Below are 16,691 nucleotides of genomic sequence, written 5' to 3'. Positions count from 1 at the left end.
TATCTTTCTGCCTTTGATGTCACTATACCTGAAACTGAAACAGCCCACTGGTAATCATAAAAGGAGCCAACCATGAGGACAAGCCCACATGCTAAGAGAGCAGAACAGAAAGATGGAAAGTCTGTGGTTTCTTGATGACATCATGAACTGTCCAATTAAACAAACCTGGAACTGCTCTACCTCCAGGCTCATATGATGTGAAATAGTAAGTGTTTCTTATTTAAGCCAGCTGAGTCAAGGTTTATTGTTTGCTGATGAAAACATTCTAACAGATCCCACTCTAAGTGGAGAGGATGATGAACATTTTGCAACTCAAAAGTTTGTGTCTTAGAATTTGACATGATGTGGTAATCAAGCAAGTAGAAAAGAGGAAGTAGTTGGGACTAAGAACAAGACCCACCCATTCCTTCAAAAAAGAGCTTAGTGGATTGGTTAACCAGCAAGTCTGCATGTGGAGGTAGAGCAGAGAGAACACCTCTGGTCCATGTTTGAAGTCTGGCAAAGTTCAGCCCACGATTAGCACCAGGATGTCAAGGTGAGATAATAATACAATACTAGGAGTTAGGAAGCTCAGATAGGTATGCTCCTGTGCAGGTACCACTGAGAGCAGGCAAAACCTCATCATCTGAGATGTCAGTTGGCAAGAAGCAAAGCCTCAGGACGGTCCTACAGTCTACCAGAGGCACACTGCATTGAGACAGATGAAACTTCTGGGTTGGAACCAAGGCCTTTATACTCAGTCATCATGGATACAAAGGGATATGAGTTATGATTTGGGGGAGAGGGACAGGTTGTTGAGAATCTTAAATAGGGAATAGGAGAGAGAACAGAAAATCATGAGTGTAATTTGTGAAAGGTAAGCTATAGCAAGTACCAAACACACTTTAAAGAAAGAGGGATTAGGCTCAACACACCAGATGAGTGAGGAGACATCGTGTATCTTGTTGTATTGGGAGATTAACTTTGTGGTGTCATGCTGTGCTGGGGATAAGACATACAGTAACCCCAAAAATGAGGCCAGAGGGATAGTAGGGCTTAGTTTGGTTGTATCTGAACGCATCACATCGGAAGGTGGCTACCTGGGGGCGTGTGGAGACTGAATGAGAGACCCCATTCCTGGACTTGTGAGTCCATCTCTTGGAAGCAAAGGAAGCCGCCTCTGTTGTTACAATAGGCAGAATCCTATGACTTCAAGCCTTGCAGATCCATCTCAGTACTGCCTGTGAGGTCTAGAGACTCAGGCCGATTGCTGCTCTAGGGGTCTCTGCAGTATCTCAAGTGCCATATTCTTTACTGGCAGCAACAGATATGTCTAGTTGACAATAAAGGGGATGTCAGAAACAATGCAGTAGCCCAACGAACATCAGTGAGGCACTGAGTGGGTGATTCAACATGTCGCCTCAGAGGCTGTGGGAAACATGGTGCTGATGGTCCCTGGAGGTCGCAGCCTGTCCATATTTATGTAAACTCAGAGCCCGGTCAAGAAGACCAGGAGCTGTGGCGGCAAGAACTGTGCTAGGTGGTCAGTGGAGGTGCCTGGGAAATGCAGCTGAAGCTATGCCCTGTGCACTTCTCATCCTGCATTCCCAGCAGACTGCCTGGCACACAGCAGGCACTCAATAAATAATTGTTGGGTGGATGATTTAGTTAATTGAGGATGTTTAGTAGCCCATTATGATCTAAGGGTAATACTTCACAGTGAGAAATATATGTTCCACAAGCTGACTAAACTTCCTTGGCCACTGAGTCTTCAACACTTTAAACTGGTTGTATTTCTTATTTTATAAAATTCAATAAATGCTAATGTGCTAGCAAGGGAATGTAAACAATGCAATGTGACTAAAAAGAAGCTGTGGCAGGTGGATGAAAGAGGGTCCAGGTGCATTTGCCTTGGTGCCACGGATGCTATGCTTTTCCAAATGGAACTGTCAGGTGATAAGGGAATGGGAACTATTTTCGACTCATTGTGTTGTTTTTTTTAATCTGTGAGAAGTATATTTTCTCATCAATATTTTATGCTGTTCTCTTTTTGTATTTGCTTTTGTAATGCTTCCTTTAAAGATGTTTTGTTCCTTTTTACTTTGTGCCATTGTTTATGCTGAATTTGTTGTTATTTTTGCATTTACATTTCACAGAGAAATAATACTTAACAGCAGAAAATCCCAGAACTGCATCAGGATAAAAGAGGTGATTTATAAACACATAATAATCCTTTTTGATACTTTTTATCATTAGTCAAGCTGAGAGAACAAATTGGAATTTGAGCTTCTGGTGGGCTTTCTGAAGGGATCCTCAGATAAATGTAGCCAAAGATAAAAAATAATTCCAATTAAAAGATAATGGATATTATACACAATTATGGCTGTGGTCAAGTCAAAACACTTTGAAATTAGATGTCTTTGTGCCAGAAACCACAGTGCTAAGTAAAACAACCAACCGGAATTTATTTCTACTTTCTTTGCTCACATCTGCTCACATGCTCATTCCCTATTTTGTAGGAAGTTAAAATTCTGTTTAAAGTTGGAAAAAAAACACTGCAAAACTTTCCCAATACTGGAATATACAATACTGGAGTATAGCATTTAAACTAGTATAGTATTAAGATAATTTAAACTCTTCAGAATATAGCATCTGATTGTGCTTATGTTAATTTAATTTTGCTAACTTAGAGCCGCAAACCACAAGCTTCTTCATAGTACATAATATCTGACCTGATGCTGACTCTTCTGTGAATTTTCCATGTACAGTTTTCCTTAGCTAAACATCTCATCTATGAGGAATTATGAGAAAATATGCAATAGAAGAAATGATAGGATCATGACTTGAAATTATATGACACTCACCAATTCATAGACCTAACTATACCCCAGTCACATACCTGTGTGGCAAAAAGAGAAGCGCAAAATTAGAACAACAAAATAAGTAAAACAAGTGCACCATTAATTCTGGCAAAATCACTAGAATCTAATGATATGAATATGTCAGGTACAGATCTTAAAATCATAATTCTAACACTGTCTTTTACCCTAGCCAGTAGCTCGTGGTTAGAGCTTTGACCCTCGAACTGAAGGGTGCCAGGGACAGTTCAGGGTGCATGCAGGGGGCAGCCAATTGATGTCTCTCTCTCACATTGATGTTTCTCTCTCTGCCTCTCGCCCTCCCACTCTCTCTAAGAATCAATGGAAAAACATCCTCAGGTGAGGATTAACAAAACAAACTATCTTTCTCCCTTGCTAGTACATTAACCATCCAATGTTACACATAATAAAGTGGGGCTCCTCTGATGCCGTGGGAAGTTTGTTACTGTAGTGGACAGTGTCATCACAGGAGCAAAACAACCAAAGGCAGATGTATGCAGATGAAATACAGAGTTGGGGCTTATCCTGAATTATCCCTTCAGCCTGATCCAATTTAAAAGCCCACAATCGTCTTAATCTTCAAGGCAATGTAATCCTTTGTCCCATGAATCTACTTCATGTACCACATAAAAATTTACCCCAGAAGCACCGTGGCTGGTACCCGTAGTTTATCAAAAGTTGGCACTACAAAAACAAATCAGATCACTGGACTCATCTCATTGTGCTCTATGAGGACTCCGATGGGTCAGGGAATTAGGAACTGCAGCATCTCTCCAGAAACTGGTTGTGTGGAGATATGCCTATTAATTTAATTTCTTTGTTTTTGTCCAGTCCCTGATTTCAAAGCACATGGAATGGGAGGGAGGACTTGAAATTAGAACTGGCTATCAAGACACTCCCCAAATTGCGCTTGGGGGACATTTTGGGAAAGGATACAATAGGGCCCCTAATGCTTATTGCTCCCACTGCAAAGAATACAATTAAGGCCCCTTAATGTTTATTGCGCCGGCTCTGAAAGAATGCCATTAAGTCAGAAACATCACCTGATGGCATCCTCATCAAGCCACACTCCGTGAGCACAGATGGGGCATTATGGAACACAAAGCGAGCGGGCTGCTCACCCAGCTGCATTTGGAGAACAGTGTCAGGAACCTTTTGTTTGTTCGGTTGGTTGGTTTTTGTTTTATTTTGTTTATTTTTAATTAAATTTACTGGGAATCTTTAAAAAATAAATCTAATAACTTGATAATGTGACAGCCCACCTCCCCCTCCACCACCATCCTGTAAACTCTGTGGCAACCTGAACAGAACTGCATCAATATTCATGAGTTGTGGTCTTAAAAAAAAAAAAAGGAAAGGAAGGAAGAAAAAAATACGATCACTGTATGCTCGGCTGTATTACTGTATCTAATGAGAATAAATTAAAACCCAGCTGAGACATGACCCTGAACCTTTGCTTCCTCTTAAATGTCAATTTGACTTTCCTTAGCACTGTGATCAACTGCATTCTAAGTGGAAGTTGACACTGGCTCAACTTTCTGCGAATGCAGGTAAAATGAAATGGGAACTGCCTGAAACTCAGTGCTGATGTAACCTGGTTCTGCACCATTACCTGTAATCTGTGTCTTCAGCTTTGTGTAGCTCCGATTTCATTTCTTTAATAGCATGGCTTTTGATAAGAATCTTACCTTCTCTCCCCCTCCCATTGCCAAGTTCCTTCGTGGTGTCATTGCTAACTTCTTACATAATGCAACTTCATTTCTCTAAGAAAGTCCCATCAGTGGTCTTTAATAGCAGGTTAATGGGCTGTTAAGTCTCAAATTTTCCAGAATGATTCTGTTACCAGAAGTAGTCTTCCTCCTATTTCCAGGGTGGTCAATAAGAGGCTTGTTTCAAAGGCACTTAATGCTTCACACAGTAAGGGGATTGTGCCCCAAATCAGACAAAACAAGAGATACTTTCTATTCCCTTAGGATATCAACACCATTTTAGGAGAATGTTTGCCATGGGTCCTATTTGTTATTCCTACACAATCAATAAAGACTGTGAAAAATACAGGACGCTTTGCCAGCTATGTGCTTACAAATATTAGATGAAAGGGTTCCCAGACAGCAGATCATTCATAAGCTGGTTTCAAACCTTTGTTGTCATATGCTCCATGACTTGTTTCATTATCTGCCACTGCTGCTTTATGTTGGCTATTTCTTTCTGAATCCCTCATAAACAAAATCCTAATGATAGATAGCCCAGGTGAATTCATTTACCAAAAGAATAGAGCAAGATTATATATAAACCAAAATCCAGGTGCCTTGCTGCAGTATTTTTGTAAAGTAAAATGGCCTGCTGGAGTTTTTCATAATTTCTAATAGGATCAGTGCTATAGATAGTTAGAAACCTAGACAATGCACATATCAGATTTTCCCTAATGATTTTTTTAAATTGTAGGTAACTATTAAAACCACGGGAATTAGAATAGATGGCAAAGAATAAATGACACCATTAAGCACTTTCCAGGTGTATAGTTCTTGGATCTGATACTTTTCATGAATACTACTTTAGGCCAAAATAATTTATTACCCAGTTTTCATTGAATGTTTAAGATGTGACAGTTCTTAACATATAATCTTAAGGAATTTTAGTACAATCTCTATACAACATAATGATGTTTTTAATTGAATACTATAGATGTAGGATCAGTTATTATGAATGAAATAGATCCAGTCCAAAAAGATATTTTTTTACTGAGAAACTTAAAAATATAGTAGGGGAAAATTTTATAAGTATACAAAAGACTCAAGTAAATATAAAGTTAAAAAAAATTTTGAGACACCTTTTTTATGTGTTGTTAATAAATGAGACATTAGTTAGGATCTTGCTAATAGAAAATAAGCAGAAAAGTATAATGGTACAAACATAAAAGAAAATAATTTCTTCTGCACAGAAAAGTGAAGATCAGGTGAAGATCTTGCATATGGAAATTCAGAGATACAATGTCTTTACATATAATGGATCTACCATCGCTTAGGGTCTCATTGTCATTGGATCTGTTTTCAGAAGGAGAACAGAAAGGTGCAGGAGACATAACTGTGTAGAGGAAGAGGAAATAATTTTCCCTCTACCCTTCCTAGGTTCTTGGTTAGTCTAATAATTAAATGGATATAAAACAAATTAACGGGAGAAAAACATTTAATTTCATACATATGAGAGCCCCATAAAAACATGAGACTCAAAGCAGGCAATTGAGGTTTATAAAACTACCTGAGCTAAGGAAAAGGATAGGGACCTGGGATTGCAAAGGGGAGGGAGACAATTCACAGGAAAGTGAGAAGAGCAAATGTTTGGTAAAGAAATGTTTGCCCTGCCAGGCAGATCCATCTTGCAGGTGAAAAAGGTTTTCTCTGACAATAGCGCTCTTCCTGGTACAGGCAGGCCCCTTTCTAAATTCTTTCAGGCAATGAAGGGAAGGTAAAAATCCTTTCCTGAATCTTCTGGGGCTTGATTGCCTTTATCTCCACATGCCAAAGTGGCACCTTTGAGGTGGTGTGTTCCTCCCCCTTCACCTGATTCTTAAAAGCCTTGGAACAGAAATAGCACAGATTGCTTCCACTCATATTCCTTTGGTTAGAACTCAATAGCAAGGACACACCTACGTATAAAAGGAGGTAGGGAATACATCCTAGTTGTGGCCTGAAAAGAGATGAAAATGAATTTTGGTGAAGAGCTAGCTAGTGCTTCTATTTTCAAGTTGAAAAACTCTACTGGATCAACTTTTATCGCCCTTTGTTTTGTTTTGTTTTTCAAAAATACTTTTATGGCATATTGATAACAATATTGAATTAAAATTCTCTTGGTGAATGATGTCATTAGCTAATCAAAATCTGAGATGTATGTTGAAGATAGCCCTGAATTTAATTTATTTTTTTCTTTGTTGATTTAGGTATTACATAGGTGTCCTTATCTTCCCATTGTCCCCCTACCCCCCTACTCATGCCCTCACCCCCCTGGTGTCTGTGTCCATTGGTTAGACTTATATGCATGCATACAAGTCCTTTGGTTGATCTCTCCCCCTTACCCCCCACCCTCCCCTACCTTCCCTCTGAAGTTTGACGGTCTGATCCATGCTTCTCTGTCTCTGGATCTGTTTTTGTTCATCAGTTTAGGTTGTTCATTATATTCCACAAATGAGTGAGATCATGTGATATTTATCTTTCTCTGACTGGCTTATTTCACTTAGCATAATGCTCTCCAGTTCCATCCAGGCTGTTGCAAATGGTGAGAATTCCTTCTTTTTTACCGCAACGTAGTATTCCATTGGCAGATCTTTGAAGTAGTAATATAAGAGTTCTTTAAAAGTGAGAAGACAAGAAAAACTCACAAAGAGTAGATCTGAATTTAAAATTAGGCCCTTATAATAGTACAAATAAAGTAAGATACATATTATATTAGAGGCACTTGGGAAGTGAGTATTGGGTAACAAAGTAGAAAGTGGGGAATACACAATGTCTGGCTTGGAATGGCAGAGAGTAAAATAGTGAGTCAGTACTAATTGGTTAGAAGGAACTAATATGACTGAGAGGGGCTCAGACTAGAGAGAAGGGGACATGAAATTAAGATGGATATAATAAACTAGGAGAAAGTAAAAACATGAGAGTCAAATGCCTTCTAAGCCCACAATTCAGTGGTTAACAGATGGAAAATATAAAAAGAGAAGTCCACAGAAAAGCAATTGTAAGCAAGATATTAGAAAAGAAGTCATTTTTATCAACCGAGTTGTGAGGAGTTCTGCCAGTGGGTGACTGAGTGGAGATAGAGATCACTGGAAGAGTGACAGTAAGAACTGGGGAGGGCAAGATGCTAAGAGGCATCAGTATAAACATGGAAGTTCTAATGGTGATGGAAAGACTAAAAGGTTAAAAAGGAATATAAGCTAAGAACATAGATGTGAGACATGAAAGTATGTTAGGGTCAATGCCTTGCCACATTACTGAAAATAGATTTTAGAAATAGAATTTAGAATCTTTAATAATGGATTTTAGGACTCATGTCATACCTGAATTTGAAATTAGACTGTTATAACAGTACGAATGAAGTTAAGATATATATTGTATAGACATATTTCTATTTACTGAAGTTGTAAGTTAATTTAAAATATACTTTGTGAGTAATTGTTGTTAGATATTAGATACCATGCCTTAACTCATTTCTCTGAGAGTTCAAAAAATGAAATCTTATTAGTTTGATGGTATTACATTTAGATGTATTACATTTAAAAGCAAAGATACAAAGGAAGAACAAAGTGTAAATTTATAAACAGTATTTTTGTCTTTAAATCTACTGGCAAAGCATAAACTTAATATTCTTTTCTGAGTATAAAAAATGTTTATTTAATGTAAATACTTACTGCCAAATAATTGTTAGTTATTTTTAGCTGTCTTTCAGATTAGAGATGAGTGAGAAACATAATAAATTATTTGCATAATTAATCTTTGTTTTTATTAACTATACACACACACACACACACACACACACACACACACACACATAGTCTTTAACGATAGCACATGGAAGATTCAGGGGAGCTTTCCTGGGTAAGTGCACACTTTGATCAGAGTAGAACACTGGGTGGCAAGTGTTGGATGGTCTGGGTCTACCATAATCTGTAAGTATAATTTGTATAATGAGTATATTTTAATCAGTAACTAGGTAGGTATACATAGGAGTAAAAATTAGAGTTCAAATCCATATAATATAAGGAGAACAGAGGAACATTTTAATAAATATATTCTGGTATCTGCATGTAAAAAATCACTAAAGATTACAGAGGAAGAAAAGAGTGGGGGGAGGGAGAGAACAAAGAATGGTATTACGTTTATAAGAAACAGGGTTTGTCTCATTTTAGAAAACATTGCACATACAACTATATGTGAAAACCTCACTAAGTTGGTTGGATAGTAATTTGATTTTCTAAAAGAAGTTCAATTTTAGAGTGTACAATAATTATTTCATGGCATTTTGTACTCTGTAATAAATGTTAACTATAAGTAATTTATAAATCATACACACATCACTGAAAATTGAATAGGCATTCACTAAATATGTATTGAATGAATGAATGATAGTTACAATAGATTTTATTTCAAGGAGGATAAATAAAATAGTAAGAAGACTATGAAATCCATCTTACACATTATTAATAGTCATGTCCTTACTTACCCTTCAGAAAACATTTCACTAATCTTTCTATGGGGAAGCACAAATTAGATTTTCGTATGTTTACAGTAAAAATTGCTGTGGAAAAAAAAAAGAACAAACATGAATTCCAGGAAATATCATGTCAGTTACTTAACAATAGAAGAAACTACCATATTCAATTGATGTGCAAAACCACAGGCTCAAGAATCTGAAAGCTGCCCATGGAACTCCACAGGGATGCATTGAAAAGTTGAATGCACTTTCTTTTTGTCCATGAAGTTGGGGAAGGACTGACTGAAAAACTGCTTAACAAAACAGCAGAGTTGGGTAGAAAGAAGAAAGCAATGTCACAAGCGGACAGGCGGTCCCAGGGCAATGCTTTGGTGTAGGGAGGTCAACAGAAGCTGCACCGGACAATGGCACTTCAATAACATGTTCATGATTCTTGGGAGACTATACAGGAATTCATTTTCTTTCTCATAAAAGAATATAATTTGATACATTTTATTCCTTTTTTATTGTCTCTGCTTACTTTTATATGTCCAGAAATAAGTTTATTTTTTTTCTCCCTTATCTACATATTAAATGCAAATTGCTGGAAATGCCATTGCTGTCCCATTTCCTCAATGCTGCACGCGGGGCCATTTTGCTCATCACTTATTCATTTCTGAGGTCCTCAGGAGGCACAGTACGCGGACTTTCATATATCAGTTGTAAGATTTTGCTGCATTCAAACATTTATTAATGTTACATTTGGAAATGTGTATTTGTTAGCGGCTGGTAGTCCTTGGCGGTCTTATTACAAGTGTCATTAAAGCATCATAATATTTGGAGGAATAGCTCTGCTTCAAGATATTCAGGTTCATTAATGAACATTATCCATCTGACACATTTGGTAAACACCAGAGCTTCAGAGAACAGCTCATCGGGGATAAAGTCGGCCCTCTAGGCTCACTTGGAGAAGCTCATGAAGTCACTACTGTTCACCCTCATTAAGCTGGAGATGCAGAGAGAAAAAAACAACAACACTGAAAACTGCCAATATTTGTATTTTTAGAATTTAGAAGGTTTAATGATTTTGTTGTTGCTGTTGTTGAGATTGGTGGATAAGAGAAAAAGAAAAGCTATGTGCAAGTTCTGTTTGTTTTTTCTTGGAAAGTGTGCTATTTTAAAATTAAGTTCAGAGAAAATAAAAATAAGGTTGAAATGAAAAACAAAGAAACAACTGTCTACCTAGTTCCTCAGTTTTGAAAAGAATATGGAGCATCTTTAAGGGCACAAATATAGTCATTGCTTAGCATCTGCAGGGGATTGGTTCCAGGACCCATTTCAGATACCAAAATTTGAGGATGCTCAAGTGCCTTATATTAAAGGATGCAGTATTTGCATATAACCTATGTATCCTCCCATATAAATTAACTCATCTCTAGATTACTTTATAATATCTAATACAATATAAATGCTTTGTAAATAGATATTATACTGTATTGTTAATGAAATAATGACAAGATTTAAAAGTCTGCATATGTTCAGTACAAGTGTACCATCATAGGCCTAACTACATAGTATATGTCATCAACACTATGATTTTCTTAAAATATATTTTTGATCCATGATTGATTGAATTTATAGGTATGGAGACTGCCTACAAGATAGAATTACTGAAAAAAAAAGCCAAGAAAAATATGAACACTATTTTCCTCCAAAGTAACATTTAGTTAAAATGGTGGCCTATAAAGCAAAAGCCATGGGCAATTTTTACAATAGCCCATAAACTATAACACATAGAAATATTCAATAAAACTAAATTAAGGCAGATTTCCCAAAAGTAACATTATTTTAATTATATACACCTTTGGACACTACAAGTAAAGTAGCTTTTTTAGCAAGCACTACGTATATTTTACTTATGACCACAAAATTAAAGATTAAAATAGTTTTATAAATAAAGGATATTGAACCATATCTTACAGTCTTTACTTGGGAATCAAAGGATTTTAATAACGCCCAATCATTGAAAAATATCTGTATATATAAAAGCCTAAGAGACTGAATGACCGAACGACCAAATGACTGGTCGACTGGTCACTATGACCCACACTGACCACCAGGGAGCAGATGCTCAACACAGGAGCTGCCCCCTGGTGGTCAGTGTGCTCCCACAGCGGGTGCGCTGCTCAGCTGACCAAGGGGCGCCAGACACCAGGCTCATTCATGGCTGGCTAGCGCAGCTGTGGTGGCATGAGCCTCTCCGGCCTCCACAGCAGCACTACCAAGCGGCAGTGGCAGGCACGGCAGGGCTGGGATGAGCTGGAGTGGTGCAGCGCCCTGCCTGGGCTTGGGCCCCTTCCCCTGCCGCCTGTCACTTGGTGCACTACTACATTTCTCGGGGGATGTTGGACTGCCGATATTGGCCCCATCCCTGGCAGTCAGACATCCCCTGAGGGGTCCCAGATTACAAGAGGTCGCAGGCCAGGCTGAGGGACACTGCTGGTGCACGAATTCACGCACCAGGCCTCTAGTTTTTAATATTGTAACTACCCATATTTTATCATTTCAGAAATTTTATGTTGATTTATTAAACATTTGACAAAGACATTACAAATTTATCTTTAAAATCATAAAAAGTTATCTATTAAACTTATAGACTATGTGAAATTGCTCATTTTAAAGATATGTTGAGCCCCTGAAATCTCTGTATTTCAAGTGTGTCCACTGAGGCCATTCAGACATTTGGCCCAGACTGCAAAAATAAGAAACCATTTATATTTCTCAAAAAATTTTTTAACTATCCTGAAAATGGAAAAACAACATACTTACTGACAAAGAAGTTGGAATCAATTCTGTATGCAGTACTACAGCCAAAAAAGCTTTGATTCTCATTAGGATCAATAATCTTCATTTGTCAAATATTTATAGTCTTTCTTTTCTTATTGTCCATTTGGCATTTATAATAAAATTAAAATAATTGTAAATGGATACATATAATAGTTTAGTGTATTAACAAAAATAATGCTCATTATGGTAAATTGATAGTTTTCCAAAACCTAAAAAGGAAGGTACGGTTGATCCTAATTTTTCATGGATTCCATATTTGTAAATTTGCCTACTTGCTAAAATTTATTCACCCCTCCCCAAACCAGTATTCATAAGGGTTTCACAGTCATTTGCATTCATGGATAGAACAGACAAAAATTTAAGTTGCCCAATGTGCATGCATGTTTTCAGCTGAGGTTGAACAAGGCTTTGCCATGTTTCAGCTCTCAGACTACACACAAGTGTCTTTTCCAAGGTCTATTTAGTGCCAGTTTTTCACATTTTGTGCCTTATGTTGGTTTTTTCACTGTTTAGTGCAGAAGTGCAATCTAGTGTTCCTAACTCTAAGAAGTTTGCAATGTGTATTATGAAGAAAATACTTATGTTAAATAAACTTCATTCAGGAATAAGTTATGGTGTTGTTGACTGGAAGTTTATTGGTATTGAATCAACAATACATATTAAATAAGGCACCTTTAATCAGAAACACAGATAAATAAAGGTAATGTATTGATCAGTTGATGAAAAATTATGACCAGAGACTCACAGGAACTGAATCCTATATTTCCCTTAGAAGCAATGGTTTCATATTCACTAAATCAGTGTTCATGGCAATATATAAAATATAGCTACCATGAATGATAAGAATTGACCATTTGTATTTTTTTATGTAAGTTCTCTTAGGGGAGACTGGAATTGTTAATATTATTGTTTTCTTTATCAAATTACAAATTCAGTATTCATCACAACCCAAAACCCTTGTATGCTATGTTCTGGTGCATTTCTTATAAGAAACAAATACAACATATAAGCATTTCCTTAACATTTTTGGGTTGCCTGAACATTCCAAAATTCTAATTAATGAGAACTATCATTTGACAGGAATAATTATCTTTCAAATGTTTTGATTGGCTTTTATTTAGGTTTTAGGTAAGTCACATTAAGATGTTATTGTCATATCATCTTGGCCTATTAAGAATTCTTCCATATTTTTATTTTAAACAGCATAAGATAAAATATTTTTTATATATAACTATACTGAACCTGACAGTGTAGATATGTATATACATTTGTTTTATATTTTTATTTGCAGAAATATATATATGGAAAGCACTGAACTTGGTTGAAAAGTCTGTAAGGAGGATTCTCTGAAAGGTCGAAGGCCTCTAGGGGGACCTTGCCGAAGGCAGCAGACCCTGCCTTGACTTTTCCAAACAAGTCTGAGCCCCCAGGTGTTTAGCTGGAATCTTTATGTTTATTCTTTCGATGTCCTTGCTTAAAAAAACACTAAAAACATATGTGTCTTCTCTAGGATGCTTACCCTGATGATTGTATCTAATAGTTAATTTTAGTTCAAGCTGTTGTTACAATAAAAGCCTATGGAGGCAGGCGAATGGGACTGTCTGGTTCCTTTAGCCAGCAGTCCCTTAGCCCTCTCTTTCACAGAAACATGTGCCAGAGTAATCATTCATCCATCGCTCAGGGTCCGCTGGTCAGTCCCAGCATATATGCCTTCAGTATATGACTATCTATATATATATATATATATATATATATATATATATATATATAGAACAATTACTTCAGATAAATTTGAAGATAATCATAAATTTGTTATAGAAGTAATCTAAATAAAACAACTATTTCAATGCTGCTAATAAACAGAATTGAGTTAAAAATTGAATGAATGAAGAAATAACATGCTTATGGTATTGTATAACATCAGAAGTTTACAAGTACACCCAATTAAAATAACTTCATTTGCAAGATACAAGTAAATTGTGTCAAGTCCTTGAGCCAAGTTGTAAGAGACTTTTTCAAAGTCTAGCCAGCATTTGGTTATGAACTGTCATGCACTTGGACATGATATTGACATCAATAGTCAGAAAGATAGATATAACATTAAATGTAAAATAAATATGTACATAACAATAAAACTGCATTTAATCTGAATATATTTGGAAACAAAAACCCAGTGAGGGGCAAAAAAGGAAAGGCCATGAGTTAGAACAGGTAGCAGAAAAAGTGGGCTGTGGCAAGTCTAGATCTTCCATGTGAGGCTCAGATTGAGGGGGCCTGCTTGGACCAGAGGCGGGTAGGAGGTATTGGTGGTGGTGGTGATTTGAGCACAGAATTTTAACCTTGTCTAGCTGGAGATAGTATGCCTGTATGCATTGTTTTCGTTTGAAAGGGACCTTTACTTATCTGAAACAGTCCTGCCTGGGATTCTTACTGTAATTTGTCATCCATAGTTGGCCACTCAGCAAGCAACAGAGCTTAAGAAGCAGCATTTGTTGTTCCAGAAAGGTTTCTGGGTAGTTACACTACCATCAGAACTGTCATAAAAACCAAGAGCACTGATTTAAATTCTTCGGTGTGTTACTTAATTACCTTTTTAATTAGAATAAAATGTCTTTTCACCCTCTCCTATTTGAATACCGCCATCCCTGCTTTCGGGGCCAAGTTATAAATACACTGCAATGAATAGCTCTCCCTCCCTCCCCTTCCTTTCCCCACTGAGCCAGCTGTTCCTGTGTGTTCAACTGTCAGTATCAGAGCTGCAGAGACGCTCCGAGTGCTCCCTAATAACTCGGGGAATCAGTGCTGCTCATCTCTGAGGCTGACAGCTGAACACAGCTCAGGGGAACTGAATGTGCAAGAGGAGCAGAAAGAAGAGAGATTGATTCTTTGAGATGCAAGGATAAAATGCCTACGAAAATAGCCATGATCCTACTGGGTGGGTGGTGAAGATGAGGGCCCACAAATGTCGTAGTCAAAGTGGGAAAGGGGAACTAAACCTCGAATTTGAAAGTCTAAGGAAAAATAATTTACAAGAAACGCCTTATTTATTTTCATGGAAACATATCATCGGGGTGGAGAGAATTAGAAGAAATAAATCTCTTTTGTCATCTGGGACAACTGAGCGGCATAGATGACTGAAGGTGAGGGCCATTTGCCAGAGAACTAGGTTTTCCTTTAGGAAAGAGATTGTCTGGCTGAGCTCATAGCATGGTTTCTATGAGAGCTTCTGGAATTATAAAACATCCTAACAAGATGAATCCTGAGATACAATTTTTAAAATTATTTTTAGTTATGTAAAAATTCACATGACATAAAATTTTGTCTTAAACATTTTTAAGTGTGCAATTCAGTGTTATTAAGTACATTCACATTGTTGTTCAGCCATCATTACCTTTAGCTCCAGAATTTTTTTCATCTTGCAAAATTAAAACTCTGGACCCATTAAACAATAATGCCCCATTGTTTCCTACATACAGCTCCTGTTACCCACCATTCTACTTTTGTCCCTATGAATTTGACTGACTACTCAGGTACCTCATATAACCGAAATCATACAGTATTTTTCTTTTGGTGACTGATTTATTTCAATTAGCATAATATTCTTAAGGTTCATCCATGCTCTAGCATGTGTCAAAATCCCCCCCTCCCTGCTTTGAAAGACTGAATTGATTATCTATCCATCCATGTGGACACTTGGGTTGTTTCCACCTTCAGGCTATTTTGAATAACGTTGCTATTAACATGGCTGTTCCAATTTATTTTTGAGATCCTGCTTTCATTTTTTTAAATATATACTCCAAAGTGGGATTATTGGATCATATGATAATTCTATTTTTAATATTTTGAGGAACCCCCATACTGCTTTCCATAGTGTCTGTACCATTTTACATTTTCATCAGTCATGCTAAAAAGTTCCCAAGATTCTTTACATTTCTGCCAATACTTGTTGTATCCTGGTTTATTTGATAGTAACCAACCAAATGGGTGTGAGTTTCCTCAGATACAATTTACTCTATCTTCTTTATTGCAGATAAAAATGGTGAGCCAGAAAAATTGTTTCTATCTGTGTAGCTAATAGCAATGCTGGAATGAGAACCCAGGTATCTTGGTCAACTTGAACTCTGGCCTCCAAAGCGGCCCAGGTTGTGTTTTGTTTTGTAAATGATAGTCAACAATGCCTGTACCAGACTATAATTGTCCCTTAATTTACTCTATCTGCACACACAGATATATTTTGAGACCATGGTTCTGGACTCCTGAAGAATATCTAGTCTGAACAAGAAAATTAGGGGCACATGAAACAAACTCAAGAGGAGCTACCATTTCAACACCAGCCAATCGACAATGTTCATAGTGCATTGTAAGTGCTGAGGGCCTGTGGAGTGATGAGGGTAGATGAGGGTAGAAAGCAGCAACAAACTCCTCTGGCAATTCTATATTGCCGCTAAAACTTCATAATATAGAGTCTACAATGTAGAAAAACACATGCTAATATTGGATGCTAAATTATAAGAAATCAAGTTAATGAAAATGTATACAGTACTGTAAAAATATTGTTGTTCTTAGTAATGTGTATCTGTAGGAAAAGATAATGTAGAGATACTAAAATGTTATCTTCCGGTTTTAAGAATCATTTGTTCAACCAAAATTAAGAAAATGCCTACTGCAAGATCGGAATTGAGGATAGAGCCCAGAATAAGACAAATAAGGCTGTCTTGGAGTGTCTTTTCCACTGGGAAATGAATTAACCATGTTTATACAGTTCTGGGGGAAAAACATTCAAGGCAGAAAGAACAAGCCCCA

Source organism: Myotis lucifugus, unplaced genomic scaffold (assembly GCF_000147115.1).
Source record: "Myotis lucifugus unplaced genomic scaffold, Myoluc2.0 scaffold_96, whole genome shotgun sequence".
Lineage (NCBI taxonomy): Eukaryota > Metazoa > Chordata > Mammalia > Chiroptera > Vespertilionidae > Myotis > Myotis lucifugus.
Note: the sequence above shows the minus strand (reverse complement) of the source record.